Source organism: Tenrec ecaudatus, chromosome 13, assembly GCF_050624435.1.
Source record: "Tenrec ecaudatus isolate mTenEca1 chromosome 13, mTenEca1.hap1, whole genome shotgun sequence".
NCBI lineage: Eukaryota > Metazoa > Chordata > Mammalia > Afrosoricida > Tenrecidae > Tenrec > Tenrec ecaudatus.
In genome coordinates this window covers 133,567,398-133,587,079 of record NC_134542.1, presented here as the reverse complement: position 1 = coordinate 133,587,079, position 19,682 = coordinate 133,567,398, and the positions used below count along the sequence as shown (strand labels likewise).

Sequence of the window (19,682 nt, the reverse complement as noted above, 5' to 3'; positions counted from 1 at the left end):
CAATTTTGTTTCTTTATGTTTTTAAATGTAGTTTTATTGATATAGTATTCACTAAAAAAGTTGCATTTACATCATCACAATCAGGTCTGGTGCTGCTCCCCACCTCATTCATTGTTTGCTCCCCAAATCCCCTTATCTTCCCCGCCTGGAAAGCCCCCTTTACATCACTGAGAAACTATTTCATCAGTTAGTGTCTCTATGCATCCACTCCTTCTGTGCTTCACATACTGGGAAATACAACAGAAACAATAAGAAACTAAAAAATAAAAAAACAACCAAAACGGCAAGAAGGAAATAATAATATAAAGATAAAAATATAAATAAATTGTAAGAAAGAATAGACCACCATCAATGTTTAAAAGGCCAGAGAAGAAATTTCTGTCATGAAACGGGAGAATTACTTGAGCCTAGAACAAATTCAAGTTGGACCAAGAGGGAGGTCAACTCACCAAGTATCCTATTATATACTATAGCTCAGTCTACCATGTTCAAGTTTACAATCATGTCTGTCTCATAGTAAACTCTTCCAGTCCCTTGCCTGTGGCAAGAGAGGATCTTTGATAGGCTTACTCTGAATAGATACTTCACAGATGGATTTTGGCTCCCACTGTCCTCCACAGCCTTCTACAAATTGGGTGTTCTCCATTTAAGCGCTGATAGTTTTCCCTTCATCAGCTTTGGATTGTGTTAGTGTCGCTTTTGGATCCCACAGGTCTGTGTGCTTCTTCCATGTGAACTTAGTTGCGGTCTCAATTAGATGGCTGCTTACTTGGACACAAGACTTTAAGGCCCAGTCACTATTCCAATTTGTAGCGCGGCGCCGTCTTCTTCCTTCATCACACTTTATTGTATCACCTTATCTTCAGTGATCATTTCAGGATGGCAATTATTGAGCAAGGCCATTTTATAAGAACTAAGTGTTCTTGGATTGAGGTTAGAATTAAGCCCAGAATCCCTCTGCTGGTTCGCCGGTTATGAATGACTGGCTTACTTTGGTGGTTGTTTGACAAAAACCAAAACCCAAAAGAACAACAGCAACAACAACCACACAAAAAAAGGGCAGAAAAACATAGAATCCGAAATAACCCCCAAACATTGTCAGGTATAAGAAGGTTGCATTGATGTCACCAATAATTTTCTCAATGACCGAATTTGAGATACTGTTGATATGAGGAATTTATGGAAGTAAAGTTCAATTGTGAGCTGCAAGCCATGAGTTATTGCTTTATACAGATTGCTTTATTAATGATTGAGCTCTGTTTACACTGACCATAGGAATTGGTGCTAGGGGAAAATTTCCTTTATCACTTCTTAAAGGTGAAGATCTTTGCCTAACAGATTAAAACCTGTCATATTAATGCATTGAGGTACTAAATATATGGTAGCTCTGGGTCCCCTTTTACTGGACACCCACTAAGCCAGGGGTCTCACCCAAAGTCCAGTGACTACCATTTCCAGTTTTGGGGTGGCCATCCTTTGCTTCCTCTCTCATTGGAGTACTTCATTCCCAAATTCAAGGGTACAAGTAGTTTTGAGTGGGGGTCCACTCATTAATTTGGGTTCATAGGTTGAGACCTTTTGGTGGGGTTCTTGAGAGATGCTAAGTTGCCTGTAAGGCCAGTGTCTAAGGTCATCATAGTGCTTCGTCCATGTTGTGTTCACAAGGGGTGGGCAGAAACATATTTGTAGTGTCTACGCAACAACATGAAATCGGGTTGATTGTCCTCTTAGGTTCCTTACATTGTTGTTTAGCCTCCCTCCCTGATTTGAGGGTGCGCCTCTCCATTACCAACAGAAATATCAGGGGGTCTCATCTAAAATATGGCTGCTTCCCTCCCCAGGTCTCAGCTTGATTTTCCAGTAAGTTTTTCTCTCTCATTCCTGGGGAGGGCCTGTTGATTTGCTCGAGCCTGTCTCCAAGGTAACTTGGTTTCTCATCCCTCTCAATTTGGGATCCAAAGAAGGTAATAAAAACGCACAAGAGTTCTTCAGTTGCTGCTCTCCCACTGTAATGTGGAATCACTGAAAGAGCAGGCAGCTCCCGTGATGGGAAAAATACAGTTAGGAGTAATAACACCCTGATGTTCCCTTTGCTTCATCACTGATTACGACAGAGATCCAAGAGAATCCCACCTATCAGATATCACCCTTAAAGATGCCCTAGCTGCACACTGACTCCCGAGTCTAGAAATATTCAGGTTACAGGAAGACCTTTGCTCCCTTGTCTCTTCCTACACAGGTGTCCATTGACCCAAGAAAGTAGGAATCAAGTATTCTGAAAAAATTGTGAAGTGAAAAGAAAATGCATTATCCTTTCGATAAGAAAACATGACTTGAGATACTATTTTCAGCACTAAGGAGCTCTGGTGGTGTAGTGGTTATGCATTGGCCTGAGGGCTGTAACGTTGGCACTTTGAACCCACCAGCCACTCCGTGACTGAATGACAAGGTGTTTCACTCACGTAAACAGTTAACCAAACTCCAAACTCACTGCCGTGAATCAAAACGGACTCAGTGAACCCCTGTGGGTTTCTGAGACTGAAACAGTGTACGGGAGTAGAAAGCCAATTTCTAACTGTCGACCTGGTAGCGTACAGCCCATCGTGTAACCACGATGCCACCAGGCCTCCTCTGGAGTCTCAGAACCCCGCAGGAGTAGTCCTACCCTGTGTCATAGGGTCGCTATGAGTGTACATCGACTTAATGGCGTTGAGAGCTTTGGCACCTATTAACCATGGGACCCCATGCCTCTGAACCAATCTCTCTGACCCTTAGCTGCCGCTTGGCAAAGTCAGACCCGTGGTTTTAATAAGCCTTTCCTGTAGTAAGTGAGGTGTGTTAGAGTGGCTAAGTGGGTTGTCCACAAGATCAGAAGTTCAACTCTACCAGCAGTTTCTTAGGGAAAAGATGGGGCTTTCTGCTGCCATAAATATTGACAGCCTCAACAACATTTAGATGAAGTTCTATTTAGCCCTGTAGGGTCACTATGAGTCACCATCAACTCAAGGCCAGTGGATGGGTGGTCCAGTTAAGTGAAGTCTCTGATAGAGTTAAGTGCTAGGCTTCTAACCCAAAGGTCAATTGCTGAAATATACCCAGAGACACCTTGGTAGAAATCCTGGTGATCTCCCCCAAAACAGCACAGCCACTATTTGCCCTGTGGAGTCCAGTTCGACTCTGATATGTGGGGTTGCCGTGAGTTGGAACCAGCTCAACAGAAACTGATCTTTTGGTGGTTGGTTGGTTTTAGACATTTGAATTATTTGTGTAAATGTTGAGGAGATCGTGTACATTTCTAGTAAAAATAAAAATGGTAATCTTGAAGATTATTATTATTCATAAATAATAAGATGTCTTGTATTATTATTAAGGGACCTTCAAGGGACACTCACTGGTTTTTAAAGATTAACTTCAGAACTGTCATAATAAAAAAAGGATCCTATTTTAACCACGGAAAGGACAATTGAGTGTCCCTTCAAGGTAGGTTCCTTTGGAGTCTTAAGGTCTTACACTCACTGCTTCTCAGAGGAAATCAAAGTTAGCAACACGGCCTCGGGACTTCCCTGTCAATCGAATGGCCAGTAAAGTTCATGCTTTGGCCTCTGAGGATTTTGTCATATTTAACCTGAAAAGGTGCCCCCAAATCATGATCCCATTTTTGTATTTTTTGAGGGCACTACGTGTCACAGTAGAACTTGCCTTCAATAACAATGTAAAGATGAACAAAAGTGGCACTTCTGTCGTAACTCTCAATTTTCTCCTGGGGAATAAACTGATGCTTAACGTGTCCATCAGTCGGCACCCCAGCCCCACATGTTTAACTTCCCCCCTTATTATAGCGTCTTACTTTTGAGGCGCAGAGAATGCATTTGAATAACTTATTGTCCCTGTCTTCCCTTAGTCCTGTTTATTTACGGTCCCCTTACAAGAAAGGATACAGATACCCACCAATTTCCAGAGTCTTTTCCGACGGATAGCAATCACATGTAAGATTTCTGAGGCTGTGAATCTTTTTTTTTTTTTTTTTGCTTTTTTTTTTTATTTTAACAATTTATTGGGGCTGATACAATTCTTTTCCCAGTTCATACATATACATACATCAATTGTATAAAGCACATCTGTACAGTCTTTGCCCTAATCATTTTTTTCTCTTTTCTTCTTTTACATTTTATTAGGGACTCATACAACTCTTACCACAATCCATACATATACATACATCAATTGTATAAAGCACATCCATACATTCTCTGCCCCAATCATTCTCAAGGCATTTGCTCTCCACTTAAGCCCCTTGCATCAGGTCCTCTTTTTTTTTCTCCTCCCTCCCCATTCCCCCCTCCCTCATATGCCCTTGGTAATTTATACATCGTTGTTTTGTCATATCTTGCCCTATCCGGAGTCTCCCTTCCCCCCTTCTCTGCTGTCCCTCTCCCAGGGAAGAGGTCACATGTGGATCCTTGTAATCACTTCCCCCTTTCCAACCCACTCACCCTCCACTCTCCCAGCATCGTCCCTCACACCCTTGGTCCTGAAGGTATCATCCACCCTGGATTCCCTGTACCTCCAACCCTCATATGCACCAGTGTACAGCCTCTGTCCTATCCAGCCCTGCAAGGTAGAATTCGGATCATGGTAGTTGGGGGGAGGAAGCATCCAGGATCTGGGGGAAAGCTGTGTTCTTCATCGGTACTACCTCACACCCTAATTAACCCATCTCCTCTCCTAAACCCCTCTGTGAGGGGATCTCCTTTGGTCGACACTTGGGCCTTGGGTCTCCACCCTGCACTTCCCCCTTCATTTAATATGATATATATACATATATATACATACATATATACATATATACACGTACATACACACACTTATATCTTTTTTTTTGCATGATGCCTTGTACCTGGTCCCTTGGGCACCTCGTGATCTCACTGGCCGGTGTGCTTCTTCCATGTGGGCTTATTTGCTTCTGAGCTAGATGGCCGCTTGTTCACCTTCAAGCCTTTAAGACCCCAGACACTATCTCTTTTGATAGCCGGGCACCATCAGCTTTCTTCACCACATTTGCTTATGCACCCATTTGTCTTCAGCGATCCTATCATGGAGGTGTGCAGTCAATGATATGATTTTTTGTTCTTTGATGCCTGGTAACTGATCCCTTTGGGACCACTCGATCACACAGGCTGGTGTGTTCTTCCATGTGGACTTTGTTGCTTCTGAGCTAGATGGCCGCTTGTTTATCTTCAAGCCTTTAAGACCCCAGTCACTATCTCTTTTGATAGCCGGGCACCATCAGCTTTCTTCACCACATTTACTTGTTCACCCACTTTGGCTCCAGCCGTTGTGTCGGGAGAGTGAGCATCATAGAGTTCCAATTTAATAAAAGAAGGTATTCATGCATTGAGGGAGTGTTTGAGTAGAGGCCCAAGGTCCTTCCGCCACCTTAATACTTGACCTATAAATATAGACACATAGATCTATTTCCCCATCCTCCTATATATATTTGCATGTACATGTCTTTGTCTAGACCTCCATGAATGCCCTTTGACTCCTAGCTCTTTCCTCCATCTCCCTTGACCTTCCTCCTGCCCTACTACCATGCTTCATCGCAACCTGGGCTAGAGTATACCTCTTCTCTAAGCAACCTTACCCTTGATCATTTCCCACCAGGCCTGCCACTCCCCCTTCTCTACCATTTGGGGTCCCATGTTTTCCCCTTGTCCCTGGGTTTGTTAACACCACTTCCTTACCCCCACTACCCCCCCACCCCAAGTCCCCCCGGAAATGTCGGTCCCGTTGTTTTTCATCCAGATAGTTCATACAGCCTGTCCTATTCAGACAGACCTGTGGAGTCACTAACATGCACGAAAACTAGACAGAGGAACGCAAAGCAACAGTATACAACCAGACAACAAAACAACCAAAACAAACCACTGAAAAAGAACAGAACAAAACAGTTCACAAGAGAAAAGCTTGTAGTTAGTTCAGGGATCGTTTGCTGGCCCTTAGGAGCGTTTTCCAGTCCAGTCTGTTGGGGCACCATGCCCTGACCCCAAAGTCCACTTTCAGCATTCCCTGGGGACCTTGCCACTCCATTCCCTTGCTGTTCCGCTGCACTCCCCCAGTGATTTGCCTCGGTGTGGTGGGATCAGGTCAGGTGCAATTCCCACACTGTGTCTCCGGTGCTGTCCCCTGTATCGCCCTTAGTCACTGAGGGGCATCATGTCTCATAGTGGGGCCAGCCATGTTGTTCTCTCTGTGGACTGGCTGAGGCTGTGAATCTTTATGGGAATGGATAACTTCATCTTGCTCCCAGGAAACTGCTGGTCAGCTTGAATTGCCATCTCGGCGGTAAGCAGCCTGGCATTAAAAAGATATAGATCGTGAACCACGTTTATCCTGGAGAAATTGACCAAGGGAGAGAACCCACCTGGTTAAAACAAGTCAAAGAAATCTGCATACGATGGTTTGAGATGCTAATCATTCCAGAAGCATGTCTTGTGGGTTCGTTTAATTTGATTTGGGGAGGATATTCCCATAAGGTTTGGGGGCCATTTCAGACTTAATACACTGTCAAAGTAAAGTTGGATTTTACTATATTAACTGCCTCTGAGGAATAAGTTCATCACAGTTCCTAATGACTAAAGCTGTGGCTTTCAAACTTCAATATCTTTAGGCATTATCTGGATAGCTTGTTAAAAAGCTTCAGATTCAAAAGATTCTAATTCATTAGGTTTTGCATGGAACATTGACATCTACACTGAATCACAAACCATTCCCCACTCCCTACCCAGGACTTTTTACTTTTATAGCAAGCATGCACGTAGTGTTTATTTCATACCAGATGCTGTTTAAACATTTTATAATTTCTAACTCTCTGATGTCACAAAAAGACTATATTCTTGTTTTCCAGGGGAGAGGTTTTAACAGGAGAGAAATAGAGCAGGTTAATTTGACCAACACTCCCAAATTAATAATGCTAGGTTCCGTATCTATGCATTTAACCATTGTTATGTCCCTGCCTCATTTTTCCATTTTGATGTATTTAATACTATATTTTGAATCAATAATACATGGAGAGTATCTCTATGGATTTAGCAACTGACTCCATAAAGCAGATTCTTGCTGTCTAGTATGCAAACCATTTGGAAAAAGAGTAAATGTGTGTGTTTATACCTATTTGGGGTCATGACCTCTCCTAAATAATTTTTTAAAACTCAGGAATTGCACACATTATAAGGATCTTTTTTTAATCTTAAAGTGTGTCTGTTTTAGCACTGCTCAACCCAATTGAATGCTCTTGTGTTCCGCATGAAAGGTTACAGTCTTGTGGCAGAGGGAAAGCCAGATTTTTGAATTTCCAGATGCCCACACTGTTGCTGGAAATAAAAAAAAAGCCGTATCTGATGCAAGCCTTATGAATTTGCTTCTATTTTATACCTTTCATTTTTATTTATTTGGAAACTATTTCAAATTTGCAAAGATATTGCAAGAATGGGTCAGTGAATCCTGATGCACCATTTACCTGGAATCATTCACTGTTACGATCTCTCTCTCTCTCTCTCTCTGTCTGTCTCTCTCTCTCTCTCCACAAAATGTACAAGGGAGCTTTGAAATATTCATGGAAAAGTAAAATTAAAAGATAAGGGGACTTACCATGAAATGAAAATAGAACATATATATAATCTCTATCCTCATTTTGTGGAGTAACAACAATCTATCTTGAGAGCATGTTAAGCGCTAACTGCATCATTTCTTCAAATGACCATAGCTGTTGTATGATGAAGAGCAAGTGTCAGCCTCTCTGACATGCACTTTGAGTTTTCTGATCTTGCCTGCCTTTTTAATAACCTGCGGCTTTCTTTATGTTCTTGATGGCCTCCCAAAGCTCATCACGTCTCCTGTCATGAGTGTTCAATGCATCAAACCTGTCCTTGATATGTCTTCAAAATTCAGGTGTTAATTTGGCTAACATGGACTTGTTTAAATTTTTTCATCTTGAACCAGTCCGTTCCACAGGTGGCGCCTGACTTTGTTCTAGCTGCTGATGTTGCTTCTTCCGCTTCTATTCCCATAAATGCAGCCAATTTGATTTCTTCAGCAGCAAATAATTATTAATGCACTTTGAGTGCATGTTTGATCAATTTCAGATGAAAGATGTTTGTAAAATTCAGTAATTTATTCATCACTAACTTTAGTGGTTGGTGCAAAAATTTGGTAATAGTTGTATTGACTGAATTTCCATGTAGATGTATTGATATTATCCTATCAATGACAGTATTGTACTTTAAGATTGGTCTTCAAATATTCTTTTTCACAATAAATGTAATGCAATTCTTGTTGTATCTTCATGCCCAGAATAGGAAATCACATGATGTTCTGAATCAAAATGGCCCAAATCAGCCTATTTCAGTTCACTACTGCCTAGTATGTCAATCTTTTTGCCTTCCACTTCATTTGTGATGACCTCCAGTTTTGCTAGATTTGTAGTTTGTACAAATTCCAATTGTTAGTATATGTTTTGTAGCATTTTTCTCATTTTAAGTCATGCCCATTGGCAGCTGTAGCTCCAGATGGCTTTACTCCTGAAAGTTTTACTGCATCTACATCTCGCTTTCCAGTTTACATTGAGAATGCTACTCGACTTCCTCACTTATGTTTCATTGCCTTCTGGCCTTGGGGACTTAACTTCTATAATTGCCTCTGTCAATGTTCTGCTGCTATTCATAAGATTTTTAGTGTCTAATATGTATAAGTATATGTGTTTATACTTATATACACACACATATCTATCTACATACATTTGCACACATACACATATATACGTATATCTTTATATCCCTCCTGTTCCATGATATAAAGCTGTGGCTTATCAGAAGCAGTATTAGTTACTGACTGTCACTCTAAACTTTGCATCATGTTTTGACATTTAGTGGGGTCATGAGAAATAGTTCTTACTGAAGGAAGACGCGGACAGGGATGGGTGACATTTTTCACTTAAACTAGTTAAATATGTGCATGGTGCGCCACTGTCCCTAGGCTCCAGTCTTGGCTTTGTTTACTCGTAAGCTGATGCTGAAGTAGCTTTTATGGAAAGATCAAAAATCAGTCAACCAAACTCACTGCCAGTGAGTAATTCTGACTCAATTCTGAATCATAGTAACCCTATAGGACAGTATAGAACTTCCCCTTTAGCGGTGTCTGAGACTGTAAATCTTTATGAGAGTAGAATCTTCATATTTCTCCCAAGGGGTGGCTGGGGACCACAAACCTTGTGGTTAGAAGCTCAGTGTATGACCCACCAACTTAGCCTACATTGCCACTTAGAGGACAATGCTCAATAAAAATAACACTGTATTAATGTGTGAATACGTGTCTCTGAGAGAAAGGGAAAGAGCGTAACTAGAGACAGAGGCAGAGAGAGGGTGAATTATTGAGAAATGGTACGTAAAATTATTTAGTTTTATTTGTTCCTAAGAACCAGGAAGAATTATTCTTAAAAGAGTGTCAGATAGACTAAATAAGAAAGAATGCCATGCAGGGGGGAAAATTCTATGCCATTTTAAAATGAAACTGTACTTAGAGCAAACAAGAGTTTCCAACATATATCTTGGCATCAGGTCAATAGTAGGCTGGGTTTTTTGTTTGTTTGTTTGTTTGAAATTGTGGTGCTGTTTTATTTATTTACTTGTTTACTTTGAAATCATTTTTGAAGGCTCTTACAGCTCACATCGCCATCCATACATGCAACCAATGTTTCAAGCACATCTGTGCATATGTTGCCATCATCATTTTCAAGCACTTTTTTTCTACTTGAGCCCTTGCAATCAGCTCCCCCCCCTTTTTTTTTGGTTCCCACCTTTCTGAACTCGATACATTATAAAAATTGTTATTTCCATATCTTACACACGCTACTGTCTCCCTTCACCTGCATTTCTGTTGTTCATCCCCCAGGGGGGTTATATGCTAATCATTGTGATAGATTCACCTTTTCTCCCCCTTTTTCCCTCACCTTCCCCCTACTCTCATGGCATTGCTATTCCCTTTACTGTACTTGAAGGGTTTATCTGTCCTGGAGTCCATGTGTTGAAAGCTCTTATCTGTACAAAGGTGTATGCTCCAGCCTAGCCAGATTTGTAAGATAGAACTGGTCATGATAGGAGGGGATTGCGGGGGGGGGGTGTCCATCAAAGAACTAGAGGAATGTTGTGTGTTTTGTTGGTGCTATACTACACTCTGGCTGCTTTGTTCCTTCCTTGTGATCCTTCTGTGAGGGAATGTCTAACTGTCTACAGATGAGCCTTAGGTCTCCACTGCATCCCTCCTTGTTTGCATCAATATGATTGCTTATTTTTTGATCTTCTGATGCCTGATACCTGATCCCATAAACACCTTGTGATCACGTAGGCTGGTGTGCTTTTCCATGTCATCAGACAGGTTGGTGTGCTCTTCCATGTGGGCTTTTTTGCTTCCCTGTTAGATGTCTGCCTGTGTAACTTCAAGCCATTAAGACCCCAGACAAATGCTATATCTTCTAATAGCCAGGAACCATCAGTTTTCTTCACCACATTTGCTTATGCACCCATTTTATCTTCTGTGATCACCTCAGGCAAATGAGCATCACAGAATGCCAGGTTATTAGAACAAAGAGTTCTTATGTTGAGGGACGCTTGAGTAGAGCCCCAGTGTCTGTGTGCTGCCCCAATACTTAACATATACAAATATGTACATAGACATATATCCCTATTCTTTTATATTAATATACTTACATATATACATGCCTATGTTTATACCTGTATAAGTATATTTCTCTGCCTCCTAATTCTTTTTTTTTTAAAGAATCCCCCGAGGGGGTGCACCGTTCCTGGAAGTACTGCAACACCAGGTCGATGCATAGAGTGCATGGAGCAAGCTCCTATTCCAACTCCCTGCTCCAAAAATCCATTTAATATATTGTCCTTGGATAGAGGATGTATCAGATATTAAACTGATAAGAACAGATACTACACTTGATCTTAGCCAAAAGGCCGAGAAGCGATGCCTCCCAATTCTTTCTGCTGTTTTCTTCTACTTTCTTTCTGTCCCACTATCATGTTTGACCCTCATTCAGCTCTCCGGAGTTCCTCTTGGCTACATTGCACTTGATGAAACCCCACCAGGCATTCTATGCCCTCCTCGACATCAGTTTTAGATATCTTTGTGTTCCCTTGTCCCTGAATTTGTTGGCTCCCTCCTTTCTTTCCTCCACCTCCTCCTCTACCCTTTCCCCCAGGAACCGTCAGTCCCACTCTTGCTCCTTGTTTATCTTGAGTAGGCAGTTTTGTAAACATGTATACATTATTTTTTTCTTTTGTCCAATTGGCCATGACAGGTAATGATATCCAAAGTGGAAAAATAGACAATAACACTATCAAAAAGTAACTGTTATATGGAAGCTACTGTGTACTATTACATAGAATGTGAAGATTACATTGTGTATCATAGCATTTAGTAATTAAGGGGGGAAAAAACTAAAGGCTTTAGGGGAAAATACTGATCATCAAATTTGTTTAAGAGGTATTTTTTGAGTCCCCAAAGCAAGTGTAAACTGAAAAGTAAATTAATTGGTTAGAATTATTATTAACCTTACTTCCAATATTCTTCATTTTATTAATTGCAATGATTAATGTAGACATAATTTTAGTTGCAGACATGAGGAGTCTAGATAAAAAATATAATGAGAAAATGGAATAAATTCCATATCGTTTTGCAAGAAAAGAATATTTATTATCTTATGCCAAAAGAACACTTATTATTACAAATTTCAGTAATTTCCACATGCAAAGCAGTATAAGTTCTCATATATCAAATCATGTCAGCTGCACAATAATTAAGACAAGTAAACAATGTATGTTTTAAATAAATCTTTTATGGTGAATTAAGTAAATATTTGTAGATTAGATTATCAGTTTGACATTTAACAACTAATACATGTTTTGTCTCAAATCATGTATAGCAAACAAAGGTAGTGCCATTTCTTATCCCTTAACCTTTATTTCTTTATTCTTCAAGCTTTATTTGTCCAATTGCTTTATTTTGACTAATTCTGAGTTTGATTCTGGCATTGCATGGCAATATTTTATGAGATTATTTGACATATTTATTTATTATCTGAATTAATAATACCTCAAGTATTTTGCCATTGCTTTCTGAGGTTGGACTTTTCTTTAATGTCTATACACACCACCACACACATGCACACTCACCCACAGACATATTTATCAAAATTAAGGTTTTAGTATTTATTCCTTAATTTATTCAACAGAGATATATTGATTGCCTGACATTTTCTTTTATCCCCAAGTTTTTTATGAGAGATAATCCTAGCTATTTACGGGGTCTGCTTTCAAAGTTCCACACAGTTTCTAAGGCTGTAAATCTCATATATTTAACTATTCTTCTAACATTTCTGATGATATTCATTTGTTTTCAATGATCCAAGTTTTCATCTGTTATAAGGTCCCTGTAGCCTGAAGTATTATTATTTTTCTTTGTAATTCTGTGTAGTATATTCTGAATGGATTTAATTATTTCCTTTTTCTTCATCTGTATATCCGTATACATTCAGATTCACGTGATTTTTTTATTGTTATCATGCATTTATGTTATTATTTTATGAGACTTGGCATACTTCTCTCTCTCAAACATATAAAACTAATCTGTAAGAGCCCTCAATAAAATGATTTTTTAAAGTATTAAACTCATAGTCAATAACTTCTAAATAATAATGAAATTAATTTTCCCTCAAACTAATGCTATTTATTTTATTTGTTGTATTTCTTACTGTTGAGTTAATTCTATCTCTGGACAACCTTGTTTGTGCAGACTAGAACCTCTCCATAGGGTTTTCAATACTTGAGTTTTTTGGAAACAAATTCCCACTCCTCTTGCAAGGCACTTATATGTAGACTCAAACTGTCAAGTTTTGGGCTAGTAGTGGAATTTAACCCTTCTTGCCATCTAATAGTTTTTGTTAATGTCCCTAATATGTATTTTGAAAGAACAATAATAATGCACAGACCTTTCCTGGGTTTTTTTCTTATACATCAATCCTATTTAATGTGTTATTTAACTTCAAAAGCACCAGACCAAATTGCTCAGGTAACCTATCCTTGTGCATTTGGGGGAGAATAGGTTTCTGCTTGATTATCTCTAAACCCTGGTTTATTTACATTTAATTAGCTTAAGAGTAGGTCACTTAGAGCCTTAATTCACAAAGCTGAATTTGTAATTTGTAAGAGATGGCATCTATGAAGTTGACATTTCTTTGAGACTCCAGCTGCAGATGGAGTGTAAATGGCATATTATGCAAAATAAAAATTTAATTACAAGGGAGAACATCAGTTGAATATTTCTGTATGATTAATAATCTATAAGTAGATACCATCTAATTTAAATTTGAACAAAAGCATAACCGCTGTTGAAAAATTGCTGCCATATAACAGTGACACCAATCAAGTCGCTTTCTCTCATGATCGGTTGGGTATAGCCAAAGTTTGTACTTGTTAGGATGTGAACTTGCCTTTTTTAGAACTTGTGCTTACAGAACTGAAAACAATGGAAGCTTGATTTTAGTCAATCTATTTTGTACCCCTTCGCTCATTTATCTTTTTCAAGTCACTTTTAGGGTCTTTTTGAAGTTAAATTACTTTTCAATTTTGGCCTAGTTATTTATTTCTTAAAAGCGAAAACTCACTCATCCATTTAGACCCTGAACTGGCTGATTTTCACTGGTTGTATTCCAGTTTGTCAAGGACATTTTAAATGGATGGCTAGATTTTAACACAGAAATTATTAAAATCAATTATTCCATGTGGAATGTGATGGGCCTTTCTTTTCATATTACCTGGAATTTTAAAACTTTAGGAATTTATGAATAGCTTGCGTTGGTTTGTTTTTGGCCTCTCTAAACAATCGTGGCCATGTTATTATTTCGTTGTACTTTGGTGGCTTGTGCGTTGCTGTGATGTGAAGAACTATGCTACTTTAAATGCCAGCAGGTCGACCACAGTGCATTTTGAAAGATTAATGATGCATTCTTAGAACAGACTCTTGCAAAAACATGATAATCTAATTTATATCACATTAAACAAACAATTTAATCCTATATTTTCTATTTATTTTTACCCCGTGTCTAGATAAAGATATAAATTCAGTCAACATCAATAAACATTTTCTCAAAATACTTAGTAACTGGATTGGCTTCTTTGAGCCATACATATGTATGTTTCTTCTCATTCATGTGAAATTGCTCATCTTGTGACAATTGCTTTTTTTGAAAGGAAAATGTGTTCTTTCCCAGGCAGATGATCTGTGTGAGAAAGAAAATGCATCCATTTTCAAGGGGACCACTGATGGCATGGCTCAGGCGCACAGAGGTCACCGGGGACATTAAAAGGCGGGCTGCAGACAAATCAGTTTGTCAAATTGCTTCAATCAGATCTGCCACAGATCTGCCACAGATTTTCCCTGTGCCCTAAAAATGTCCATCGCTGGCTGTTTTAAATAATATGGCAAAACCAAAAACTATTTATATGTACTTAAATTAGCATGTGTCCCTCTTAATATTTCCTTGACATAATTTATAAGATGTATAACTATATTTTAAATAACTTAAAACTAATATTTAAGAAAGATAAATTTCATTAGTTTGCTTGGTACATGTCAAGAAATTACCATCCACAAAGTTAGTATGTCTGCCACTCTGTGGACTATGAGTAATTTTTTAAATCTTCTTTCAACATTCTGGAAATCAGTACTTAAGGATAAATGTCTTAATATAATTTTCCATTTAATGGTCTTATACTTTCTCTTTCCAAATGTGTGATTGGCACATATTTTACCTATCATACCATTGAGTTGTTCAATTATTCATTCATATTAGAGGGAATTGTACAATCACCACCACATCTCTCTGAGAGTGATGCCCCCCCTCACACACATCCCACGGTTAAATCGCCTTCAGCATGAGTTGTGTAATCACGATCAGTTCTAGTGCTCCCTCCCCATCCGTGCCCTCATTATCCACTCCCCAAATCCCCTTCCCCTCTGCCATCCATCGTTCACCCCTGCAGCCCCTATAATACCTTGCATCGGTGATGATCATTATACGTCCACTCCTCCTGTGCTTCGCCACTGGGAAACCCAACAGAAACCAATGAAAAACCAATTGCACTGAGGTTCTAAGGATAAGATCCCATTAGGGCAAAAACAAAAATAGAAACAACAGAGAGGGAGACTATCCTCATCAACATTAAAAATGCCTGGGAAGAATTTTCTGTCATGGAACAACTAAGAGATACTTGCACCCAGAACAATTTTAGATGCCTTTAAGGAGGACAACTGGCCATGTACCAAGTTCCATTCAGCATAATCAAGATTGCAATTGTTTCTGCCTGGTAATAAGACTGTTTGATACTCTTGCCCTTGGCTAGAGCATATCTGCTAGCTCCTTGGTCTGACTAGATACTCTGCAGATGGGTTTTGGGGTCTCGATGTCCTCCACAGCATTCCATAAATTGGGTGTTCATAATTCTAGCCTTGATACTTTTCACCATATTCAAGTTTTGTAATTGTCATCTTGGTGTGCTTCTTCTGTGTGGACTTAGTTGACTCCTCCCTTAGATGGCTGCTTGTTTGAATATAAGCCTCTTAGACCCCAGACACTGTTCTGATTGATAGCCAGGTACCATCTACTTTCTTTACCACACTTTGCTGCAGTACCTGTATCTTCGGTGATCATTTCATGAAGGTGAGTATCGAGCAGGGCCACAATGTAAGAACTAGTTGCTCTTGAGTCAGAGCTAGGATCTAGCTCAAGCCCAGAACTCATTACTGGATCTATGTTGTTGTTTGCATTTGCTGTGTCTTGGTAAGTAATACATATGCCATATAGTTCCACAGTTCATTCAGGTTAAGCATAATTGCATGGTTGCTTCTATAATCAGTTTCCAAATATACTTTTCCTTCCTGGGCTTCTTAACATCATCTCCTTCTTGCCTCTCCTTCTCCCCTATGTCTCCCCTCCCACAAACCCTTGTTATGTTGTTTTTTATCACATAGTCTCAAACTCCCTGGGTTTCATTTACCACAAAACAGTGAAACAAGTAAAACAGCTTTGAGAGTGTGACCCCCCCCCCCCCCAATCACGAAACACCTCTGAGATCCATCCTAATATACACAAACATAAGCAAAATATAACAGAATGGCTTTCACAGGATTGCCGGAATAATACATCTCTTATTACGGTATACAGGGCATTGATGTAACAAGATCTGTATGATCACCAACCAACAGTATATCCCTCTTGGGACAGCTGTCTTCTGCTTCCTCAGACACCATGGGTTTTCCAACCTAAGTCCTCTGGTTACAAATGTGTCTGAGGTAGCCTCCAGTTCACCCCATGGACTTTCTGTATGACATCTCAGAACCATATGCAGCTTCTGAACCATACCATGTGCCCCAAAGATGCAGAATTCAGTTTCCTAGTGCTCTACAACACCTGGCCTGGGTTCCCAGGAGACCCCTCATCCCCCTACATGGTTTAGGTCATTTATGCCCACCAACTGCATGCCACTAAAGACCCTCCCTACCTAATGTTCTCAAGAGCATCCTCAGTCTCTCTTCCCCCACTTGGAAGTCGTCCTTCCCTCAACACACATGCAGGTATGTTCGCCCCTAAGCTTGACCATTCCCTCTCCCATCAGTAAGCCTCATTCCTCTGACAGGGCCACCACCCTCTCTGGAGGACCTCATACCAGATCCATGTGGCTAGCACTCAGCTGACAGCATTCCGCCCTTCCCCTGTCTATTCAATGCCAGCTGTCATGAGGTGCCCTACGGGCAGGTGATCTACACTACACTTAGCTGAAGTGAATGGTGTGTGGTTAATTGGTACTGGTCCACCTCTTTTCCAGGCAGTCTGGTCCCTAACCAGAAGACTGGGTGTTCTGCAAGCTTGAGTTGTACCCGTTTTGCTTCTAGTTCCTATCAAAAAGGCCGCATCCAGTGTTTGACTAACTTCACTCAGCCTAATGTCTTCCAGAACCCTTCACGCATTGAGCTGTTTCATGGTTTCACCCCTGTTCTGGGGGGGATGCATACTGTCTCATTGTGTGCCAGTACCAGGATTTTTTAAGTCAGTCTGCTATTGAGGGCAGTTTAGGCTAGCCACTTGAGTGTTATCCTTTGTGTATTGTCTCCTTAGGGCTTTTGCCCATCTTCTCAGACGACTATCAGCTGTTTCTTGTTGTAAGCTTGTATTAGTAATTAGTTCTTTGTCTGTCAACTTGGTACTAAACACCTTAATCCCCCTGTCTGTGGGCTCTCTTTTTACCCATTTAGTAAAGTCTTTTGATGAACACCAAATATTTCCTTTCTAAATGTGTCCCATTTATCTTCCATGGAGTGTGTTTCCTTTGTTAATTCTGATAGCCCATGTGTTCCCTGCACTAGGACTCCTAGCTTTGTCCCAATTTTATCATCGATAATCCTGATATTGGGGGCTTCACATTTAGGTCTTTGATCCACCTTGAGTTTCTTTTTGTGCATGGAGTGCGGTATGGATCTTGTTTCAGTTAACTGCACATGGTAACCAGCTTTTCCAATACAGTTATTGAAGAAGGTATCTGTGTCTCATTTAATGATTTTGGGCCCTTTGTCAAAAATCAGTTGTCTGTATCCAGATATTTTCATGTCTGCATTTTCTGTCCTGATCTATCCATGTGTCTATCATTATACCAATAGCAATATACCAATAGCAGGCTGTTTTGACGATGTAGGTTTTGAGGTCAGGTAGAGCAATACCCCCTACTTTGTTTTTTTTTGAGGAGTTATTTGATTATTCTAGGCTTCTTCTCTCTCCATGGGAAGTTGGTGATTATTTTTTCTTTTTCTTTTTTTTTTTTTGTAGAGTGATGCTGGGATTTGGATTGGGAGTGCAATGAATCTGTATAGAACTTTAGGTAGTATTGACATTTTCACAATATTGAGTCTTCCACTCTAAGAGCATGGGATTTTACTCCATTTGTGTAGATCACTTCTGATTTCTTGTAGTAATGTTGCAGAGTTTTCTTAGTATAGATCTTTAGTTTTCTTGGTTAGGTTTCTGCGTAAGTATTTCAGCTTCTGTGTGACTATTGTGAACGGTATTTTTTCCTTGATATCTTTTTCAGTATGCCCATCTTTGGTATATAGGACCCCAATTGATTTCTACTTGTTAAGCGTTTATCCTGCTTCACTAATAAACTCCTCTATTGTTTACAGTAATCCCATTGTGGACAACTTGGGATTCTCAATATATAAAATTGTGTTTTCAGCTTTGCTCCATTGAGTGTAATACTGGTTTTTGTATTTTAGTACATACCTTTTATTGAATTGAATATTTTTCCATCCAGTCCAAACTTCTTGAGAGTTTCTATTAGGAATGGGTGTTGGATATTACCAAATGCTTTTTAAGAATCAATTGATATGATGTCATGATTCTTGTACATTTTGTTAATATGGTGGATCACATTAGTTGTTTTTCAAGTGTTTAACCATTCCTGCCTTCCTGGTATGAATCCCACTTGGTCACGCTGTATTATTATTTTTTTTGATATGTTGTTGGAGTCTACTGGCCAAGATTTTGTTGAGGATTTTTGCATCTATGTTTATGAGAGATGTAGATCTGTAGTTCCCTAACCTTCTGGGGTCTTTGCCCGGCTTTGGTATCAGGGTTATGCTGGCCTCTAGATTGAGTTTGGGAATTTGCTGCACCTTTTGTGTTCTGGAAGAGTTTGTGTAGGATTGGTGTCAGCTCATCTCTTAGAGCTTGGTATAATACTCCTGTGAAGACATCTGCACCAGGGGTTTTATCAGTTGGGAGTTTCCTTAAGACCTTATCTATTTCTTCTTTTGCTATGGTCAAGTTCTTAATGTCCACATGTAATAATTTAGAGAGAGAGTGTGTTTTTCTAGGTATTTGTCCATTTTCTCCAAGGTTTTGAATATTGTAGTGTACTGTCTTTTGTAGGACTGTGTTATTAATCTTTCCATTTCATTAGTTTGTGTTGTGATTTCCCCTGTCTTTCCTAATTCTTCATATTGAGGTCTGTTCCTTGTTTACCTTTGTTAAGTTTGCTAGCGGTTTGTCATTGTTGTTAATCTTTTCAAAGAACCAGCTTCTTTGTTTGTATTTTTTTCCTTTTGCTCCTCTGTTTTTCAGTTCATTTATTTCTGCTCTTATTTTTACGATTTCTTTTCATTTGCTGATGGTGGGATTGTTCTGGTGCCTCTGTTCTGATTGTTGGAAGTGCTGTGTAAAGGAGGTGAGCATGGAGCTTTTTTGATGTGTGCATTTATTGCAATAAAGTGACCTCTGATAACAGTTTTCGCTGCGTCCCCTAGGTTTTGATGTGGTATGTTATCATTTTTATTAGTTTCTAGGATTTCCTCTCATTTGGACTATTGCCCATTCCTTTTTGAGATGTTTGTCACTGCGTTTCCAAGTTATTCTCTTTATTTGTCTATTCTACTCTCTGTTGATTTCCAGCTTAATGGCACAGTGGTCAGATAAAATGGATTAAATGATCTCGAGGTGTTTGAATTTTCTCAATCTTGCTTTATGTCCCAGTATGTGTTCTGTTCTGGAATATGTCATGTGCATTGCCAAA

At 39.6% G+C, this 19,682-nt stretch overlaps 1 protein-coding gene and 1 non-coding gene across 3 annotated transcripts in view; one reads left to right on the top strand and one right to left on the bottom strand.

Annotated features, from left to right (window-relative positions):
* DPP10 (dipeptidyl peptidase like 10) overlaps positions 1-19,682 on the top strand; it is a 775,824-nt gene that overhangs the window by 478,669 nt on the left and 277,473 nt on the right. The gene's annotated exons all lie outside the window — the stretch shown is intronic.
* On the bottom strand, positions 10,840-11,030 carry LOC142425021 (U2 spliceosomal RNA). Its single transcript, XR_012779421.1, has one exon. It is a non-coding gene; the product is annotated as a U2 spliceosomal RNA (small nuclear RNA).